Source organism: Ceratotherium simum, chromosome 12 (genome assembly GCF_057802395.1).
Source record: "Ceratotherium simum simum isolate JZ-2026a chromosome 12, ASM5780239v1, whole genome shotgun sequence".
In the NCBI taxonomy this organism is placed as follows: Eukaryota; Metazoa; Chordata; class Mammalia; order Perissodactyla; family Rhinocerotidae; genus Ceratotherium; species Ceratotherium simum.
Window position 1 is genome coordinate 45,781,197 of NC_141911.1, and position 20,870 is coordinate 45,802,066.

Genomic DNA, 20,870 nt, shown 5'->3' on the forward strand with positions numbered 1-20,870 from the left:
GATGCAGTTGCAACAGCAATCTCTAACAATCTCACAGAGATCTCGGAAGCTGGAATGCATGGGGGCCTGGCCTTTGTATTCCTGCATTGGTGCAGCTGTTGCAGGGGTGGTGGAGGACAGGGATAAAAACTTTGAGTAAGGCAGCTTCCTTTGGCAGAGGAACACAGCTATGACATAGCAGCAGCCAACAATGCTGGCAGTAGGGAACCAAGTGCCTTGGCTCTGAAAGGGGATCTGGTTAGCTCACCACAGTAACCACTACACTGTTCTTCTATCAAGTATTGAATCCATAAGTATTCAACAATATATAAAAGTCTAGTCACCCCACAACCTTCCTTCATGGTACCTAGGGTACCAATTTTCTTTCTCCTTCCTCATAAGGTACTCTGCCCTCATCAGGAAGGTTCATTCTCTATAGCAGTCAGTTTGGTAGGCAAGTGCCTGACCTCTCTCTTGATCCTACAGGCTCCATTTTGTAGGACCTAGCTATTTCCTCTTTTGCATTGTTTTCCACAGAATTCTTGGAAATGGCATGGCTCTATATCTGACACGACTACTCTACTGAATTGTTACAAGGTTCTTTATTTTGCTATACTTTTCTATTAACTTCCTGTTAAATCTCCTCTATATAACTCATTCATTTACTCATTCATTTGTTCATATCTTCATTCCTTCATTCAACAAATATATATTGTTCATCAAATAAGGGTCAGGCTTGGTGAATAAAATTCTCTTCATGAGAATTATTTTTAAGGGAGACTCACACCAATAACAACAAAAAGTTAATAGAGCTTTCCTAGGATGTAAAAACCTGAAAAGAGGATTGATTCCACCTTGACAAGAATATAGCATCAGACAGTCTACAAAATCACAACTTTTCTTGAACCTATCAGAGAGCTGTGCTTTCAGAGCGAGCAACTAAGCCATGATCTAAGAAAAGGCAGACACCTCTGAGGAGATACAGTATGTTAGTACATATTTACCTGCAGTAGACACAGGACACGTTGCAAGCCAGAAAGAACTCAGCTACATTTTTAAATTAATTACTAAATGTTGAGTATAGGATTTAAACATGTTAAAGAATGAATACATAGTAAAAATTGGACGTAACATGAGTAGACAACTCTTTCAAGAGCCTAGGAACAGGTAAATAGGGAAGCAGTGTAGTGGTGCAAGTGTATACGGGGTGAAGGGATTGTATTCTAAGATGGGAGATACTGAGGCATGTTCGTAAAAATGAAAATTGATACTGCAGGAAATGAAATAAAGGAAGAAGCAAATTATGGAACAAAGCAGTAAGATTTAAATATCTCCTGTAGATCTAAAAAAAAAAAAAAAAAAAAAAATCCTTGCCTAAGGCTATCTTAGACCAATAGTGTACTTCTTTTTGGGTCAGAGGGGAAAAACCACCTTCCAGTGTACCTGTCTCTACACACAATATTTCAGGTTTTCCCAGATACTAACCTGTACACTGCTCCACCTGTTGGTATTAGAGGGCATCCATGGTTAAAAGTCATTCTTTTTTTTTTTGTGAGGAAAATCAGCCCTGACCTAACATCCATGCCAATCCTCCTCTTTTTGTGGAGGAAGACCGGCCCTGAGCTAACATCTATTGCCAATCCTCTTCCATTTTTTCCCCTTTTTCTCTGCAAAGCCCTAGTAGATAGTTGTACGTCATAGCTGCACATCCTTCTGGTTGCTGTATGTGGGATGCGGCCTCAACATGGCCGGACAAGCAGTGCGTCGGTGCGCGCCCAGGATCCGAACCCGGGCCGCCAGTAGCAGAGCGCAGGCACTTAACCACTAAGCCACGGGGCCGGCCCCCGGTTAAAAGCCATTCTAACCATCTAAACTTCTTGCTGTTTAACTCATATCTCAAGAAACATTGTTTTAGGTAATGTGTTTTTATGAAGGTCACCAATGGTTAGAAGCATTTAAAATGCAAATAGATCCTAAGGCTCCCGTGGCACTTATTCCTCAGCCTCTCTCTACGCAGAGTCATAACACCGTACTCAAGACAAATACAGTCTCTTCCAGTCCTAATCAAGAGCAGAGGACTCCCAAAGGGAAGAGGAATCAGAGAGAGATTTTGGATTAGTGAAATCTGAGTTTATTAATGGACATTGTCATTCTTATTGTCAGAAGAAGCTCAATCAAAGGCCATTTATTACGTTTGAGGCAAGTTCTGCCATGACGCTGGATAATTTGTTTTTACCCTGTATCAGTGGTTCTCAATTTTTTTAATCTCCAAATAATTTATACTCGTAAAAACTATTGAGGCTCCCAAACCCCAGTGTTTTGGGAGGTTTATGTGTTTATGTAGGTTATAGCTATCAATACTTACTATATTAAAAAATCGTGAAAACTTTAAAATATTAACTTAAAAAAAACCATTATACCTTAATATAAATAACATACATTATGAAAATAACTATACTTTTCATGAGGGAAATATTAGTGAGAAGAGTGGCATTGTTTTACATGTTTGTCAAATCCCTTTAATGGCTGGCTTAAAGGAGGAAATCTGGATTCTTAAATCTGCTTCTGCATTCAACCTTTTGTATATATTGTTTTGGTAGAAGCATATGAAGGAAATTCAGCCTTACACAGATATTTAGTCGGAAAAGGGAGAGTATTTTAATAGACTTTTCAGATAATTGTGAATATTCTTCTTGGACAACTGATAGTTTCTTAAAGATTAGCTGTAAAGAGGAATCTGAAACAATCAGTGAATTTTTGTACTGTATTATATTAAAATCTCTTCATTGGTCATGCATTTGAATGGATCATTTGCCCGTATAAGGTTTTGTAATATCATGAATTGGTCCTTTGGAAAATTAATTCCTTATGCTATGTAGATATACCAAATGTCGATACATTTCTTTATACAATAATAAAAAAACACATTTGTTATCATCATCATCTCATCAGAAAGACTTTAAATATTTGGAAATTATCAAGCTTGTGGTGGCAAATACAAGCTTTCCAAAATTCTAATTTTCAATTGAAAGTTCAGATTTTATCATTGATAACAAATACTGTCAGTTATTTGCTTTTAAGTGACAGGCTCACTGAATTTATCTTCAAGAAAATATCTGCCAAATACCAAAGTTTGCATAATCATTAGCTTGGGAGTCATTCTTTTAAATACAAATGGTGTTCCATGAAAAATGTGGCTAGTTGACCCCATTATTCAGACAGTCACACAAGTGCTTTTCCTTGAGTCAACCAACATATTGCTCTGCAGAGTGCTTTATGTGTATTTCCCATTTTGTGACACAGAACACTAAAAAGATGTATACTTAAGAGTTGAGATTTAATAACATTAGTAATTTTTACTGCTTCATCAGGGTATTCTTTTTTTTCTTTCTTTTCTTTTTTTTTTGTTAGGAAGATCAGCCCTGAGCTAACATCCATGACAATCCTCCTCTTTTTGCTGAGGAAGACCGGCCCTGAGATAACATCTATTGCCAATCCTCCTCCTTTTTTTTGCTCCCTTTTTCTCCCCAAAGCCCCAGTAGATAGTTGTATGTCATAGTTGCACATCCTTCTAGTTGCTGTATGTGGGACGCGGCCTCAGCTTGGCCGGAAAAGCAGTGTGTCAGTGCACGCCAAGATCCGAACCGGGCCGCCAGTAGCGGAGCACACACTTAACCACTAAGCCACGGCCCGGCCTCCATCAGGGCGTTCTTAATTAAAGCTGTTCCTTTGTTTTATCTCAAGTGTATGACGGTGAAGAATACAATTGTCACAGACTAGGGGCCTTGAGAAACTCTAAGGTGGATTTGGAAGTATTTAACTGTTTTTCCAAGTTGTTTCTTTTCCTTTTATACGTTAAGGAGTTGTAACCACCAACCATCCTGAAACAGACCAAGCCTCACCACAAGGGCTATGCCCACGATCTTTGCCTTATTTTTAATGCAAAGATCTCTCCAGGAGGAGCTTAGGCCTCATTATGTGGAAGCATGTTCTCCAACTGAGCCTGTGCAAGCAAATACCCACCTCTCTCTTTTGAATATTCATTCCACAAACCAAATAAAAGTTCTTGTTTTCCCTTGTTTGGGGACACCATGACTTTGGAAATGATTCCTCATGGCCTCCTATTTGCTGCAAATACTTTGTGAGACAACTTCCGCTGGTGTAGAGTCTTATTTAACTCACCAGGAGGCGAGCCCACTTGGCTCGGTGTCACAACGACTACTAGCAGCTTGGTACTACTGCCGTGATTCATGTTAAGAAAGCAACAGTTTTACTACGGATTTTTTTACTATTATTGCAAAAGTCAACACAGTAAAAAAAGCAAATAACAGTATGATTATAAAAGACAAGTTTGATATCACAGATCCCCTAAAAAATAACTTGGGCACCCCTGGGCGTCCATTGGAACACACTTTGAGAATAGCTGCCTTACTTCACAGATGTGCTGGTGAAAATAAAGTTTAGGGATACACTTATAACTGCTAGGGTCAAAGGATGGTGGTGGCTAATTTTGTGAGTTAAGGCTATATTTAATATGTTTTCTTAGTTGCTCTTACCTAAAACATTTTATAATTAGTCACTGTCAATATTTGGTTTTATAAAAGGACACATTCTGCAAATAAAAAAGACAGCATACTTTTTAATCCTAAAGGTGAAACTGAGAAGTGTTTATCCCCCCCACCCGGTCCTACCTCTCAATCCCATCCTAATTTGGAATGAAGATTTAGCTGCTACAGACGGTATTCTTGATACAAAGAGAAGCGTTGAATTATAATGTCCTTGAATTATAACTACCCAAGGAATTCAGTGAAGAAGTCACTAACAAATAAATATAGAAAAGCTATCATCCACATATACTAAGTATAAACAGCTAGAAAATATAGCGGAAGAAATAACCCTTTGACAACCCAATAAAAACGTAAAATTCCTAGCAATAAACTTAATAAGAATAGGCAAAATCTTTCTGAGGAAAATGACATGTATTTACAGAAGGGCATAAAAGGAGACTTGACAATAGGTAGAGCATACAATTCTACTAGGTAGAAGAATAAATAATGTAAATACTTTTGCTCTCATTGACTCATATTAAAACCAATCACAGTAAAAACCAGAATAAAATTTCTTTTGAATTTGACAATATGATTTTAAGTTTCTCCAATAGAATAAATATATGAGAATAGCCAGAATAATTTTGACAAAGTAGGGCATTTTCAGTTATTAAAGATATGCGTGTCAACGCTACACCCATTGAAACAATGGGGTACTCGAACAAGGTTAAACAGTGTTATCCGATGCCTCAGAACTCAGAGTCAGGAAATAGACCCAAGTTATATAATAAATGTGGTCACAATGATGATGATCATGAAAATAATAGTGATCACATGTTATTTATTATGTGCCATCTACTATTCTAAGTGCTTAACATATATTAACTCATTTAGTTCACTCCGAAATTATGTGATGTAGATTTCATTATTTTCTCACTTTAGAAATGAGTTTTCTGAGTTTAGCAAATTGAGGATGATTGAATAACCAATTTGGGAAAACTGATTTGCTGTTAAGGAGGAAATAAAGTTAGAATATTTTATATATATATATATATATATATATATATATATATATATATATATCTGCTCCAAAATACGTTTCAAATGAGTTATATTAAATATAAAAAATAATTAAGACAAAATTTTAAAAATATGGGAGACTATTTGTATAAACTAGTGGTGAAAAATATCTCTTTAGGCATGATACCCAAGACATAATGCAAAAGGTTGATAAATTTAGGTAAATTATGCTTTTATTTCTACCTTCAGGCAAAGATTTAAGAAAGAGAGATAGTACCCAGAATGGTGGACTTATAGGGAAATGTACAACCTCATTTCCTGCTGGAGGGATAATCTGTCAATAGCCTTAAACATGTATACTTTTTAAGCTAACAATTATATTTCTAAAAAGTTTTCACCAGAAATCATAAAAATGAGCAAGGATGTATATATAAAAGATGTTCGTAAGTATTTTTGTAAGTATAATAAATTGGATATAACATAAATATCCCACAACAGTGGCCTGTTAGGATAGAAATTGCAGCACATCCACAGAGTGAAATACTAGGTAGACATTATAATGATGCTTTAGATCTGTATTTATGGGCAGAAAAATGTTCTATTGTATATTAAGTGAAAAATGCTCATAAACTATGTGAATAGTTTGATCCCATGCTTATTACACACACACACACACACACACACACACACATATATACACACACACCTACCCCCCTAGAACAGTGATTCTTAAACCTTTGCTGCATGTTAGAATCACCTGGAGAGATTATAAAAATCCTGTTGCCAAGACTGTAATCCAGACCAATTCTGTCAGACTTTCTGGAGGTGAGATAAAAGTTTCAATAATATTTTAACGCTCCTAAGATGATTCTAATATGCAGCCAAGTTTGAGAACTATAGATATAGAATCATATGTTGTTAGCTATGAATGTCTTTGTCGGTTAGAATTATGACCTGCTTTATCTATTCTTCTTTATATGTGTTTTCAATTTTAGTATATAGATCATTTGAATGATGACAATGGTGTGGGGTGTATTCATATGTGTAATGAGGAGTCTGACTCCGTTTTTTGACGTCTGACTGTTGACAGCTTTCTTCACCCCTCCCTCTTCCCCTGATGCCCCACAACTGATCAGGCTGATAACAAGGCCTGTGTTCACCATCCTCTGGTGCAGGGGGAAGAGTCAAACCGTGCAAGTCTCTTCTTGCAAGTGAACCCTTCCTCCGCCCGTATCCCATAACCGCAAAAAAACCTCAGGCCAGTCTCCTTTCTTTGCTGTCTCAAGCTATTTCAGACCTGCTTGAGAGGCTGCCCTACACTCCCCAGAGGCCTCGATTATGTAAGTAATAAACTTTTTTAATAAACCCTTTTCATGTGTGTGTGGCATCATCAGTCACAACATGAACCAGATTTTGGGTGGGGTCCATTTGACTTTTCAGGGGACTGTAACAGCAGGGAACACAGCTTTGAAAACTGTCATTGCAACTCCTCATATGACCACACGCCCTGATGTACCACCATACCTTACTGCATGGGACCAGGGTTTTTATTGTCCTCAGCTGCTAACAACTCCCGCTTTGTCCTCCGGGAGTCAACTAAGCGTTTGTATCTCTATTATCCCACTGGCCACGATTCCCAGGGGATTTTGCTATCCATTCCTTCTCTTCAAACTGAATTTCCGAAGCTTGCGGAGGTTGCAGAATCTGTCTGTTGTGGCATGGCTACTGGCTTTGCTCTATTCTTCTGATGTAACACATCAGCAGTATCTCTTGATTCAAATTCCTCTTGAGTTTTGATGCCATGGCAAGAAATGGACTGAAATTTCAACACCTCAGTTTTAAAGCCTCAGAATCAATCTATTTCTTTTTTTGTATATCCTTCTCTAGACCAGTCACTTCTACAGTAGTTTTAACCAAATTCCTTTCTGTTTTAAGCAGTCAATCTTTAGCTATATCTCATTTATACTCATCTTGCCATGTTCTGGCAATGTTACTGAATTAGAGCATTATTTTATATTTATTAGCCATATTAGTAAGACTTCTTTACAATCTTTTGTACCTATGCATATTTTTTCATAGTTAGAATGATAAAAAAAATAAAATTCTATATTATCCTTCTTACTCTTAATTATATTAAATGATTTGCAACTATAAAAGTTCTAAATAATCATTATTTTAATAGTTTCATAATCAGTTCTTGAGTAAATAAAACAATCTCTGTCAGTGGTTGGCAAACTATGGCCCATGGGCCAAATCCTGTGGTTGTGCATGAAATTTTATTGGAACTCACTTGTTTATGTAGTATCTGTGACTGCCTTTGTGTTACAATGACAGAGTTGAATAGTTGTGACAGAGACTGTATGGCCTGCAAAGCATAGTATATTTGCTATTTGTCCCTTTATAGAAAAAGTTAGCTGACCTTGATCTGTGTCATTGTGAAATAGCTAAATGTTAAGACTTTCCACAGTAAAAACTACTAAAACAAACATGAATAGTAAAACATTTAAAAACATTTGATAAGTGAAAAAAAGTTTCAGAATAAGAACTGTTGTGGATTGAAAGGGGATTAAGATTTTTTACACATCTATGTGCAATATAGACTGCTGTGTATATTACATGTGTTCACTTACAAAATCCTACAATCCTATGTCTTCCTTTTATATTTTCAAAGGCAAACTTCCTCTGATAAATTTTGGAGGGAACAGGAATTATTTCTTTTCATATTCTCTTCTCAATGCAGATGAACTCCAATGTTTCCCAAAGTAGCTTGGCTTCTGATAGTCTTGACTCTGTTTAAGAATATGTTTTTTTAGTATATTTTAAATATATTACGTGTAATATATTATATTAATTACATTAATATAAATATTTTAAAAATATATTTAAATATATTATATATTTATATCAAAAATATAAAAACACGTCAAATATTTTATTTAACTCAATGAGGGAACTAGTAAGATATTACCTATTCAAATGAGAATTTAAAAAATTTGTATGCAGTAAAGAAATGCTAAAATGAGCTCACAAATTGATGCAAAATTTGCTCTAGCCACAGACAGTAATCAATTGCATTCTCCTGGAGACAACAAATTTATATTTCTACGGACAGGAATCATTTGCATTATTATCAGTATTCTACAACTTACAGAGTTTTAAAATAGCTCAAAAACAATGAAAGGCAGGGATAACCCAGATGAAATAAACTAGACAGGACCTCCGATAGTCTTTTTTGGCCCACCTTAAAGTCACAGTTTTTCCCAACAGCTCAAATGGTCCACTTCTTCTCTCCTTGCCTGTTTTATTACCGATATGGAATCCTGCATTTTTTCTTTCGTTCCTGCAACATGTGGTTCTCAGAAGGGATATAGAGCACTTGGGGAGCTTAATGCTAAGGCAGTTGTATAACTAAAGCACAAAAAAGGAAAAACTTAATATTTAGTATTAGCCATTGCTGTCTAAATATCCAGGCCACTCTTCTCTTTCTCCAGTAAATATGTCGAAAATTTCTGCTGTTGTACTATTCTCAGCCATCTCTACTTCTAAGGCCTATAGAAATTCCATATTCCTTACTTTGTTATGCAAAGAAATTCAGCATCCTCTTTATCTCATCCTTGGACCTGACTACACCCAAAAGGAGGCAACTGGTCAATTGAAAATTTCCATTGAGATCCATCAGGGTGTTTTCCTAAATTAAAGAACCAGCCTCCCTGATGGTAAAATGATGTCAGTTCTCTAGAGGACAAAAGTGCCTTTAGTGGGTTTTTGTTTTCAATTCAATAGCAGTTTCTTTTTCCGAGGTAATAGGTATTGTAGGGAAAAAACAAATGGCAGGATAAGGGGTATGGATGATTCTAAGGGCTATTTTTTTATTGAGTTGCTAGAGAAGGCCTCCCTGGTAGGAGATTAAGATGAAGAGAAGAAGGACCTAGGGAAAAAGCATTCCAGATGGAGGATCAGCCAACGTATAGTCCTTAATTCTCAGTATATTTAAGGAAAAGCAAAGAAGCCACTGTAGCTGAGCAAAGTGTGTGAGGAGGCAAATGTTCGAAGATATCACAGGATGGGGAAGAAGCCAGCTCTTGTAGGGCCATATTGGTGAGGTGTCCATAAGTCATAGTTTTTCCAGAAGAGTTATAGTTTTGCCTAATTTCTCAACGTTATTGTTTGTTGTCTTCTTTTATACTCAGCAGTGTTTCAGTTTAGATAATAAATTGTATGGTCATCCTACTTATATATTGTTGTAAAAACTTTAGTTACTATTTTTAAGTGAAATCAAGAACCACTGTAGAATTTTGAGCAGAGGAATGACATGAACAGATTTATTTTATATTTATTTTAAAAGGAGTAAATTAAGAAATTAAAAGAATTGGGATCATTTCCATAGATGCTGAAATCACCAACAATTATGCCAGGAGTGAGTTACATTGAGCTGTAGAGGAGGAAAAATATCTTTCCTCTATTCATCTTAGGTTCTCAACTATGTCTCTGGAACAAAAGACAGATTAGCAAGAGAAAAGTATACACACTTATGTAATACAAGTTTTATGTGACACAGGAGCCTTCATAAGGAAATAAAGATCCAAAGAAGTAGTTAAACTAGAGTTCTTATGCTAGATTTGATCAGAGTTGTGGAAAAATGTTATAGGACAAGGGTATGAGCTAACTGTAGTAAACTGGGGGAATTTATCAAGGCCTGTTGGCTCAGATTCCTCTCCTTGTTCCTCCTCCTTTGTAGATAAGGATGCTCCTTTCCTCAGGTACAGGGACGGCATCTCTTATGAGGGTCAAATGACGTGCATTAGGGGAGATGGTCAGAAAGTCCTTCTTGCACCTGCCATTTCTCAAAATTCTTCGGCTTGAAATATTAAATATGCTAAGGTGCCATATCTGGGAGTGATGTGTCCTGAATCCTGTCAGAGCCAATTGGCAAAATCTTCTACTAGTAAGAAGGAATAATCTGAGGCTTATAGAGATAGCAGAAAACAGAGGTAGCAAGTAATATGGCTTATAAGAGCAAGTGAGGTTCAATGGGGTTTTATGGAGAAGAAAGGACGATATTCTGGAAGTAGCAATGAGGAACAAGGAGAATATCTGTGCACCTCCAGATCCACTAGTAAGATTTAGCAGAAACATGATTTCAGGGGAGAGCCAGCTTTCAGTTAAAGCAAGGAGATGAAAGGGAAATTACATTTTCTGAAAGTACTTACTATATAGTATCTTGAATGTAGACAGTATGCGTAACGTCTCAGAACACAGATACTGGAGCCAGATAGACTTGACTTTGAATTTTATTACCAAGTGTGTGAACTTAGGGAACATGCTTAAACTTTTAAAGTCTCATTTTTCTCTTCTGCAAAATGAAAGTAATATACTTATCTAATTTTTGTAAGGATTAGTTAACATAGCAAAAATCAAGTATCTAGGATGGAGTCTGGCGTATTATATTTGTCAAATAAATAGTAACTCAAATAGATACTTTAAAATTTTATATTAAATGAATGGATGATAGTCTATAGCCAGGTGCTAAGACAAGTAATTAACTGGACTATATTATCACTATCATCAAACAACATGTACAGAGTATAGCCTGTGTACAGGTTGCAAACAGGTTGTTCTCACCAGTTAGTGTGGAAAACACGAGGAAGAAAGAGAAAAAAAATGTCACTAGTTGATGTTACACAAGTTGTTCCAGATCTATGTTACTTACTTTACTACTAAAGGGCTTTGCTGGGATAGTGCCAAAAGGTGGTCTAAAGAGGGAAAAAAAAAAAAGGAAATAATAGTGTGCCTTTGGAAAAATTATTGATACTAGAAATGATGAAGTGAGGATATTGGTATATGGTTGCCCCAGGATGGTGACCAGATTTCAAAGGAAGTTATTGATTCTAAGCAGTATGACAAGCCATCGGTAAACCTCCTTACTTGAAGACCAGTATCTTGTCTTTCCAAAAACATCCATCTTTGAAAGACTTGAGGGCAGGAGTGTGGATGCCTTCCTCTGGTAGAATATGATGCAACACAAAAATGCATAAATCGGTGTTTCTTAATCTTTAGTCTATCAAATAAGATTCATCTGGGAAATCTTATGAAATGCAAATATGATTCAGTAGGTCTGGGGTGGGGATTCTGCATTTCTAAGTTTCATCCTGGAGCCTATGTTGCTGGTGCATAGGCCACGTTTGAGTAGTAAGAGTCTAAAAGTTTTAGGAGTGATGTCAGCATCATGGCGGAATGAGCTGTTCCCTTAGTCTCTCTCCCCGCTAATAGACAAATAAAAGGACATTCATTAACCAACAGAGGACACCCACAGACCACAATAGGACATCTGAGAGATCCATGCAGCCATATGTCTCAAGGTGGGGGTACTAGGTCCCCAGGAAGCAGTGGAAGGAAGTGAGCAGATCTCCTCTCTCTTCACAGTGGCAGTGATCTAGGTCAAAGGCTACACACAGCAGCCAGTGTGCAACTCTGAGAGGAGGCAGGGGAGTGGGAAGACCTCTGTGCAAACACTTTCACTCTCCAGGTTGTGTCTCAGCAAGTGGAGGTACTCCACGCTGAGGTGGCTTGGCCACTGAATGGGTGGCCCACCAAGCCCAGCAGCCCAGGCAGGTCACTGGTGAGTGCAGAGTGAGCTTGCGCATGCGACAAAGGGTGTCCCTCTTTTCTCCTCCCACCTGATGCACTAGCTCAGCCAGTTGGCCAGGGCAATGGATCCATGCCGGAGCACCTGCGTGTGTGACCCACCTGGCAGCAGTGGCCAGTGGGCAGATGAGGATGGGCCCTGTTGACACAGCTTCCAGTGGATGGGCATAACTTCCAGCAGATGTGACAGGTTCAGAAAACACAGCTCCTGCCCCGCCCCCACTGGTAGCAAGTGGAATCTGCATCCAGATACTACTACTAAGTGCTGGCAAAGGTCCATGTCATCAAACACCATGAAGAAATACGTTAACACTCCAGATCAGATAGAAAATGACATCTCCAGAAAATCCTCAAGTCACAGAAATTTACAATCTAAATGACAGAGAATTCAAAATAGTTATAAAGAAATTCAATATGTTAGAAGAAAACTTAGAAAGACAGTTCAATGAATTCAGGAATAAAATTAATGAGCAGGAGGAATTCGTCACAAAAGAGATAGAAACTCTAAAAGAAAACCAAATAAAAATGCTGGGGATAAAGAACACAATGAATAAGATAAAAAACAATCTAGAAACCTTAAAAAACAGAGCTGACATTATGGAGGATAGAATTAGTAATTTAGAGGACAGAAATATTGAAATTCTTCAGGTAGAGGAGGAGAGAGAACTAAGACTTAAAAAAAAATGAAGAGGGCTAGCCCCGGGGCCAAGTGATTGAGTTTGGCATGCTCCGCTTCAGTGGCCTGGGTTCAGTTCCCAGGCATGGACCTACACCACTCATCAGTGGCCATGCTGTGGCAGCAGCTCACATACAAAATAGAGGAAGATTGGCAACAGATGTTAGCTCAGGGCGAATCTTCCTCAGCAAAACAAGAGGAAGATTGGCAATGGATGTTACCTCAGGGTGAATATTCCTCAGAAAAAATAAAAAGAAGAAGAAATTCTCTGAGAAATATCCTACTCAATTAGGAATGCAACGTGACAATCATAGGTATTCCAGAGAGAGGAGAGAGGGAGAAAGGAGCAGAGAGCTTGTTCAAAGAAATAATAGCTGAGAACTTCCTAAACCTGGGGAAGGAACTGGAATTACAAGTAAAAGAAGCCAATAGAATTCCTAATTACATCAATGCAAAAAACCTTCTCCAAAGTGTGCATTAGTAACACTGGCAAAACTCAATGACAAAGAAAATTATTATGGGCAGCAAAGCAGAAGAGAATAATCTATAAAGGAACTCCTATCAGGCTTTCAGTGGACTTCTCAGCAGAAACTTTACAGGCTAGGAGAGAGTGGAATGATATATTCAAAATACTGAAAGACAAAAACTTTCAGCCAAGAATATTATAACCAGCAAAACTATCCTTAAGATATGATGGAGAAATAAAAACTTTCCCAGATAACCAAAAGCTGAGGGAGTTCATCGCCACAAGACCATCCCTACAGGAAATGATCAAGAATGCCCTCACACCTGAAACAAAAAGGAAAAGTTTACAAAGCCTTGATCGAGGAGATAAATAGACAAAATCAGAAAAATGAGGCTCTCTATCAGAACACGTTAGCAAACACCCAATTATAACATTAAAGATAAAGGGAAGGAAAGCATAAAAAATGATTGTAAATACTTCATTTTAACCACAAACTCAGAACACAAAATGGAATAATTTGTGACAATAATAACTTAGATGGGGAAGAGAAAAGGGACAACCTGCTTAGGTTAATGGAGAAAAGAAGCTATCAGAAAATGGACTATCTCATCTATGACATGTTTTATACAAACCTCATGGCAACCAGTAAACAAAAAATAAGAACAGAGACACAAATGATAAAGAGAAAACTGAGAAAATCTTCATAGAAAAATCACCAAACTAAAATGGCAGTCAGAAATACACGGGAAGAGAAACAAGGAAAATATAGAACAACCGGAAAACAAGAGATAAAATGGCAGTATTAATACCTCATATGTCGATAATCACCCTAAATGTAATTGAATTCTCCAGTAAAAAGGCACAGAGTGGCTGGATGGATTAAAAAACAAGACCCAACAATATGCTGCCTGCAGGAAACACATCTCAGCTCTAAAGACAAACATAGGCTCAGAGTAAAGAGTTGGAAGATGATACTCCATGTTAATGGCAAGCAAAAGAAAGCAGGTGTTGCCATACTTATATCAGACAAAGCAGACTTCAAGATAAAAAGGGTAATGAGAAACAAAGAGGGGTAGTATACAATGACAAAAGAGACATTCCACCAAAAGGACATAACAGTTATGAATATATATGCACCTAACACAGGAGCATCAAAGTACATAATGCAACTATGATTGCATTAACAGACCTAAAGGGAGAAATTAACAGTAACACAATAGTAGTAAAAGACCTCAACACCCCACTTACATCAATGGATAACTCATCCAAACAGAAAGTCAAGAAGGAAATAGTGCAATTAAATAAAAAACTAGACAAGATGGACTTAATAGTTATACATAGAACATTCTATTCAAAAACACAGAATACTCCTTCTTCTCAAGTACACATGGGACATTCTCAAAGATAGACCCATACATTGGGCAACAAGGCAAGCCTCAATAAATTTAAGAGGATTGAAATCATCTCAAGCATCATTTCTGACCACAATGCTATGAAACTATAAATCAACTGTAAAAAAAAATTGGGAAAATCACAAATATGTGGAGACTAAACAACATGCTACTGAACAACAATTGGATCAATGAAGAAATCAAAGGAAAAATAAAAAAATATCTGGAGATAAATGAAAATACACCATACGAACTCTTATGGGATACAGCAAAAGCAGTCATAAGAGGGAAACAGAACTAGAAAAAGAAGAACAAACAAAGCCCAAAGTCAGCAGAAAGAGGGAAATAATAAAAATTAGAGCAGAGATAAATGAAACTGAAACAAACAAACAAAAAACAGTAGAAAGGATCAATGAAACAAAGAGCTGGTTCTTTGAGATGATACACAAAATTGACAAAACCTTAGCCAGATTCACTAAGAAAAAAGAGAGAAGGCTCAAATGAACAAAATTAGAAATGAAAGAGGAGAAATTACAGTGGATACCTCAGAAACACAAAGGATTATAAGAGGATACTATGAAAAACTATATGCCAATAAATTGGATAACTTAGAAGAAATGGATAAATTCTTAGACTCATACAATCTCCCAAAACTGAATCAAGAAGAAACAGAGAATCTCAATGGACCAATCACAAGTAATGAGATTGAAACTAATCAAAAACCTCCCAAAAAACAAAAGTCCAGGGCCAGATGGCTTCTCTGGAGAATTCTACCAAACACTCAAGAAGATTTAGTACCTATCCTTCTCAAACTATTCAAAAATTTCAGGAAGATGGAATGCTTCCTAACACATTCTATGAGGCCAACATCACCCTGATCTCCAAATCAGACAAAGACAACACAAAGAAGGAAAATTACAGGCCAGTATTGCTGATGAACATAGATGTAAAAATCCTCAACAAAATATTGGCAAAATGAATACAAGAATACATTAAAAGGATCATACACCATCATCAAGTGGGATTTATTCCAGGGAGGCAGGGATGGTTCACATCCTCAAATCAATCAATGTGATACACCACATTAACAAAATGAGGAATAAAGATCACATAATCATCTCAATAGATGCAGAGAAAGCATTTGACAAGATCCAACATCTGGGTCCGGCCCCGTGGCTTAGCAGTTAAGTGCGCGCGCTCCGCTACTGGCGGCCCAGGTTCGGATCCCAGGTGCGCACTGACGCACCGCTTGTCCAGCCATGCTGAGGTGGTGTCCCATATACAGCAACTAGAAGGATGTACAACTATGACATACAACTATCTACTGGAGCCTTGGGGAGAAAAAGGGAAAAAAAGGAGGAGGATTGGCAATAGATGTTAGCTCAGGGCTGGTCTTCCTCAGCAAAAAGAGGAGGATTGTCATGGATGTTAGCTCAGGGCTGATCTTCCTCATACACACACAAAAAGATCCAACCTCTATTTATGATAAAAACTCTCAATAAAATGGGTATATACGGAAAATCCCTCAACATAATATTTGCCATATATGACAAGCCCACAGACAACATCTTACTCAACAGTGGAAAACCGAAAGCCATCCCTCTGAGAACAGGAACAAGACAAGGGTGCCCACTCTTGCCACTCTTATTCAACGAAGTACTGGAGGTTTTGGCCAGAGCAATTAGGCAAGAAAAGGAAATAAAAAGTATCCAAATTGCAAAGGAAGACGTGAAACTCTCACTGTTTGCAGGTGACGTGATTCTATATATATGAAACCCTAAAGAATCCATCAGAAAACTATTAGAAGTAATCCACAGCTAGAGCAACGTGGCAAGGTACAAAATCAACTTATAGAAATCAGTTGAGTTTCTATACTCTGATAATGAACTAGCAGAAAGAAAACTCAAATGTACAATCCCATTTATAATCCCCCCAAAAGAATAAGATATCAGTAATAAATTTAACCAAGGAGGTGAAGTCCTATACACTGAAAGATATTATTGAAGGAAATCGAAGATGACTTAAAGAAATGGAAAGATATTCCATGCACACGGATTGGAAGAATAAACATAGCTAAAATGTCCATATTATCTTAAGCCTTCTACAGATTCAACGCAATCCCAATCAGAATCTCAATGACATTCTTCATGGAATAGAACAAAGAATCCTAAAATTTATACAGAACAACAAAAGACCCCATATAGCCAAAGCAATCCTGAGAAAAAAGAACAAAGCTGGAGGCATCATAATCCCTGACTTCAAAATATACTACAAAGCTATAGTAATCAAAACAGCATGGTGCTGGCACAAAAACAGACACACAGATCAATGGAACGGAATTGAAAGCCCAGAAATAAAATCGCACATCTATGGACAGGTAACATTTGACAACAGAGCCAAGAACACACAATGGAGAAAGGAAAGTCTCCTCAATAAATGGTGTTGGGAAAATTGGACAGCCACATGCAAAAGAATGAAAGTAGACCATTATCTTACAGCATACACAAAAATTAACTCAAAATAGATTCAAGATTTGAAGCGAAGAAGATCTGAAACCATAAAACTCATAGAAGAAAATATAGGCAGTGCACTCTTTGACATTGGTCTTAGCAGCATCTTTATGAATACACTGTCTACTCAGGCATGAGAAACAAAACAAAAAATAAACAAATGGGACTACATCAGACTAAAGAGCTTCTGCAAGGCAAAGGAAACTATGAACAAAAAGAAAAGACAACCCATCAACTGGGAGAAAATATTTGCAAATCATATATCCAACAAGGCATTAATCTCCAAAATATATAAAGGACTCATACAACTCAACAACAACAACAACAAAAAACAACCTGATCAAAAAATGGGCAGAGGATATGAACCAACATTTTTCCAAAGAAGATATACAGATGGCCAACAGGCACATGAAAAGATGCTCAACATCACTAATCATTAGGGAAATGCAAATCAAAGCTACAATAAGATATCACCTTACACCTGTCAGAATGGCTATAATTATCAAGACAAAAAACATCAAATTTTGGAGAGGATGTGGAAAAAAGTGAACCCTCTTACACGGCAAGTGGGAAAGCAAACTGGTGCAGCCACTGTGGAAAACAGTATGGAGATTTACCAAAATATTAAAAATGGACATACCATACAATCCAGCTCTCCTTCTACTGGGTATTTGTCCAAAGAACTTGAAATCAAAAATTCAAAGAGACTTATGCACCCTTATGTTCATTGCAGCATTATGCACAAGAGCCAAGACATGGAGGCGACCCAAATGTCCATCAACTAATGAATGGATAAAGAAGATGTAGTATATATACACAATGGAATACTACTTAGCCATAAAAAAAGACAAAATAGTCCCATTTGCAACCACATGGATGGACCTTGAGGGTATTATGTTAAGCGAAATAAGCCAGACAGAGAAAAACAAACACCACGTGATTTCACTCATATGTGGAAGATAAACAAACACATGGACAAAGAGAACAGATTAGTGGTTGCCAGAGAGGAAGACCATTGAGGGGTGAGTGAAAGGGGTAAAGTGGCACATATATATGATGATGGATAAAAATTAGAATATTGGTGGTGAGCACAATGCTGTCTATACAGAACTGATAAATAGTGTACACCTGAAATTTCACAATGTTATGAACCATGATGACTTCAATAAAATAATTTTTAAAAAAAGAATCTAAAAGTTTTAAAGTGCTATCTGCACTTTAAGTAGATTAGGGGCCCTAAAAATTGGGCAATGGAGCCTAAGTTTTTGTGGTACCAAGGAGTGTATATATATATTTTTATATATGCTATTTCCACTCTACTAAGTAGTACCTATTCCCAAGGAAGGAAGTTGCCTAAAAGAAATGCTATATGAAGGACATCAGAGCAGTAAACCTTTTAGATAAAAAGAGGTTAAGTAGATAATTTTATAAGCCACATTAGCAATATATTTTCAGGGTAGAACATATTTATAGGTATAAATTAATTGGTTTACATTTGGTTGCCCTTGCCTCATGTATGCAAATCAATTTCATCTCGAACCGACAGAACCTCATAAGAAAAGAACTACCATAAGATAATCAAGTATTTATATACAAAAAAGAACGGTAGAAGTGTGAAAATTGTGCAAGTTAATCCTTTGACAACACAATGTTAATATTTTATGTGCTCCTACGTTGTAAACTAAATGAATTCTAAATAAAGCAAGAGAAACTATACATAAGTGAGCACCAACCTCAAAAATTCCTTCTGTTGCAGACCTTAATAATTGCCCTCATTTAATGCCTAGACAAAAGTTTTCTGAAGCTACTAAGACAATTAGAATCAATTTAGAAAAAATAATGCTTTTTCAATCATTTCAGATCACAAGTGGCCAGGAGAAAATTGATCTTAGAGATCTATCAATGTCAACTGGCATCCAAGGAAGATGCTCTCTATTACATTCTCTGTGTCCTTTGGCTATTATCTTAGAAAACTGAAGGGAGCCAAGGAGGTTATGAACGGTAGAGTCGTATCATCTTCTTCAGGGCATTCTTCAATAATAGAACTGGAGCTTTACAGTCCCTAAAAGGCAGACAGGCCAGAGAGGAGCAGCTTATTGTCAAGGAGGGCACTGAACTGGCAACAGGTGTTTTTAGTTTTTCTGAGCTCTGGTACACCTAGGAGTTGGACTGGTAAGATATGGAAACTTTGTGACTTGAGAACAAGCTACGATGCCGTTTGTAAAACTGGCCTGGATGAAGTAACATTTATGCAGTTTATTTCATAATGAGATTTGTGGAATAGTGACACACCTGCTATCTATTCTGATTCCAGTCAAGGTCCTATTTCAATAACTGTAGGTAGCTAAAGGTGGTGATTTTCTCCCTACTCTGTCATTGCCCCCTACTTTGCACCTCCCTGCCAGCTGTGCAATTTGCTGAGGATTTGGCAGGGCCATTGGAGTTCATTATTCAGTACTGCATCTTAGAAACGCTATTTTCCATTTATTTTCTATGGAATGAAATGAAAAGACTAGCATTTCTAAAAATTTCTTCAAGCAATCATTTGGTTCTCTTATTTCCTTTGGGAAAGAGTCTCATTGACTCTGGCAGGCATTCTGCTTTTTCATTAGGTGCCTCTCACTGATAAGTAGGAAGAAAATGTTGTATCATGTGGGAACTAAAAGAATCTCTTGCAAAATTCTCCCACTGATAGTCTTTAGCTATTCTGACTTTTTAAAAGCAAAGAAAAGAATTTTCTATCAGGGTATCCAACCAAATAGCTGCCTAATTTTCAGGCCATATTGCAATATGACTTAAAGCCCCAGAGGAGGTACAAAATATATATTGTGAATTCAGTGTCAGTAACAATTTATGACAGACAATTGTAAAAACATAGTTTAAAAAAAGGAATTTTATTTGTTATACTATGATAATAGTAAAAGCTTTTTAGCTTGGATATAAAGCAGGAGGGGGGAAAATGAGTTCCAAAGAATTTGAGTTTTTGAGTTTTCTTTTCTTTCTGCCTCCCTCCCTCTCTCACACCACCCCTAACAACCAAGATGCCAGGACATTTCCTAGGTGGAGCTGATGTCTAGATTCAATTATATCATTTTAATGATAGCGTATGGTTTTTCAAGACTTAGCCTCTGAAATACATCACTGTTAAGGAAATTTCAAGCCCATTTTGTAATTTGGGTGTACTTTAGAGAGTGTCTGGCTGTATGTTCTGTGCCTTCTTCTTTTTTCAGTGTTACATGCTCTCAATTCAGTTGAGAAAGCGATTATTGAGAGCCGAGGATTTGCAAAGCATTATGCAATGAATGACTGGTGATGCCCAAATTGATTAGGGGTGGCCTCTGCCAGTTTATAGAGGAGATAGTTACTTGCAAAAAATGTATAAGACAAATTCAGAAAAGCACTGTAAATAATTGATTCATTCATACATTTGTTGAACTCCTGCTAGATGACAGTCACTATGCAAAGCATGGTCATACCAGACAGAAAGACAAAGCCTTGCCCTTGAGGAACTTAGATCAAAATTTAGATAGACAAGGAAGCACACATTTAGTGCGTATAATAATTTCTGTAAAGAACATAGGCACATACATAGTGAATCTCTGAACCTTATCTATGTCAAAGATGATAGGTACATAG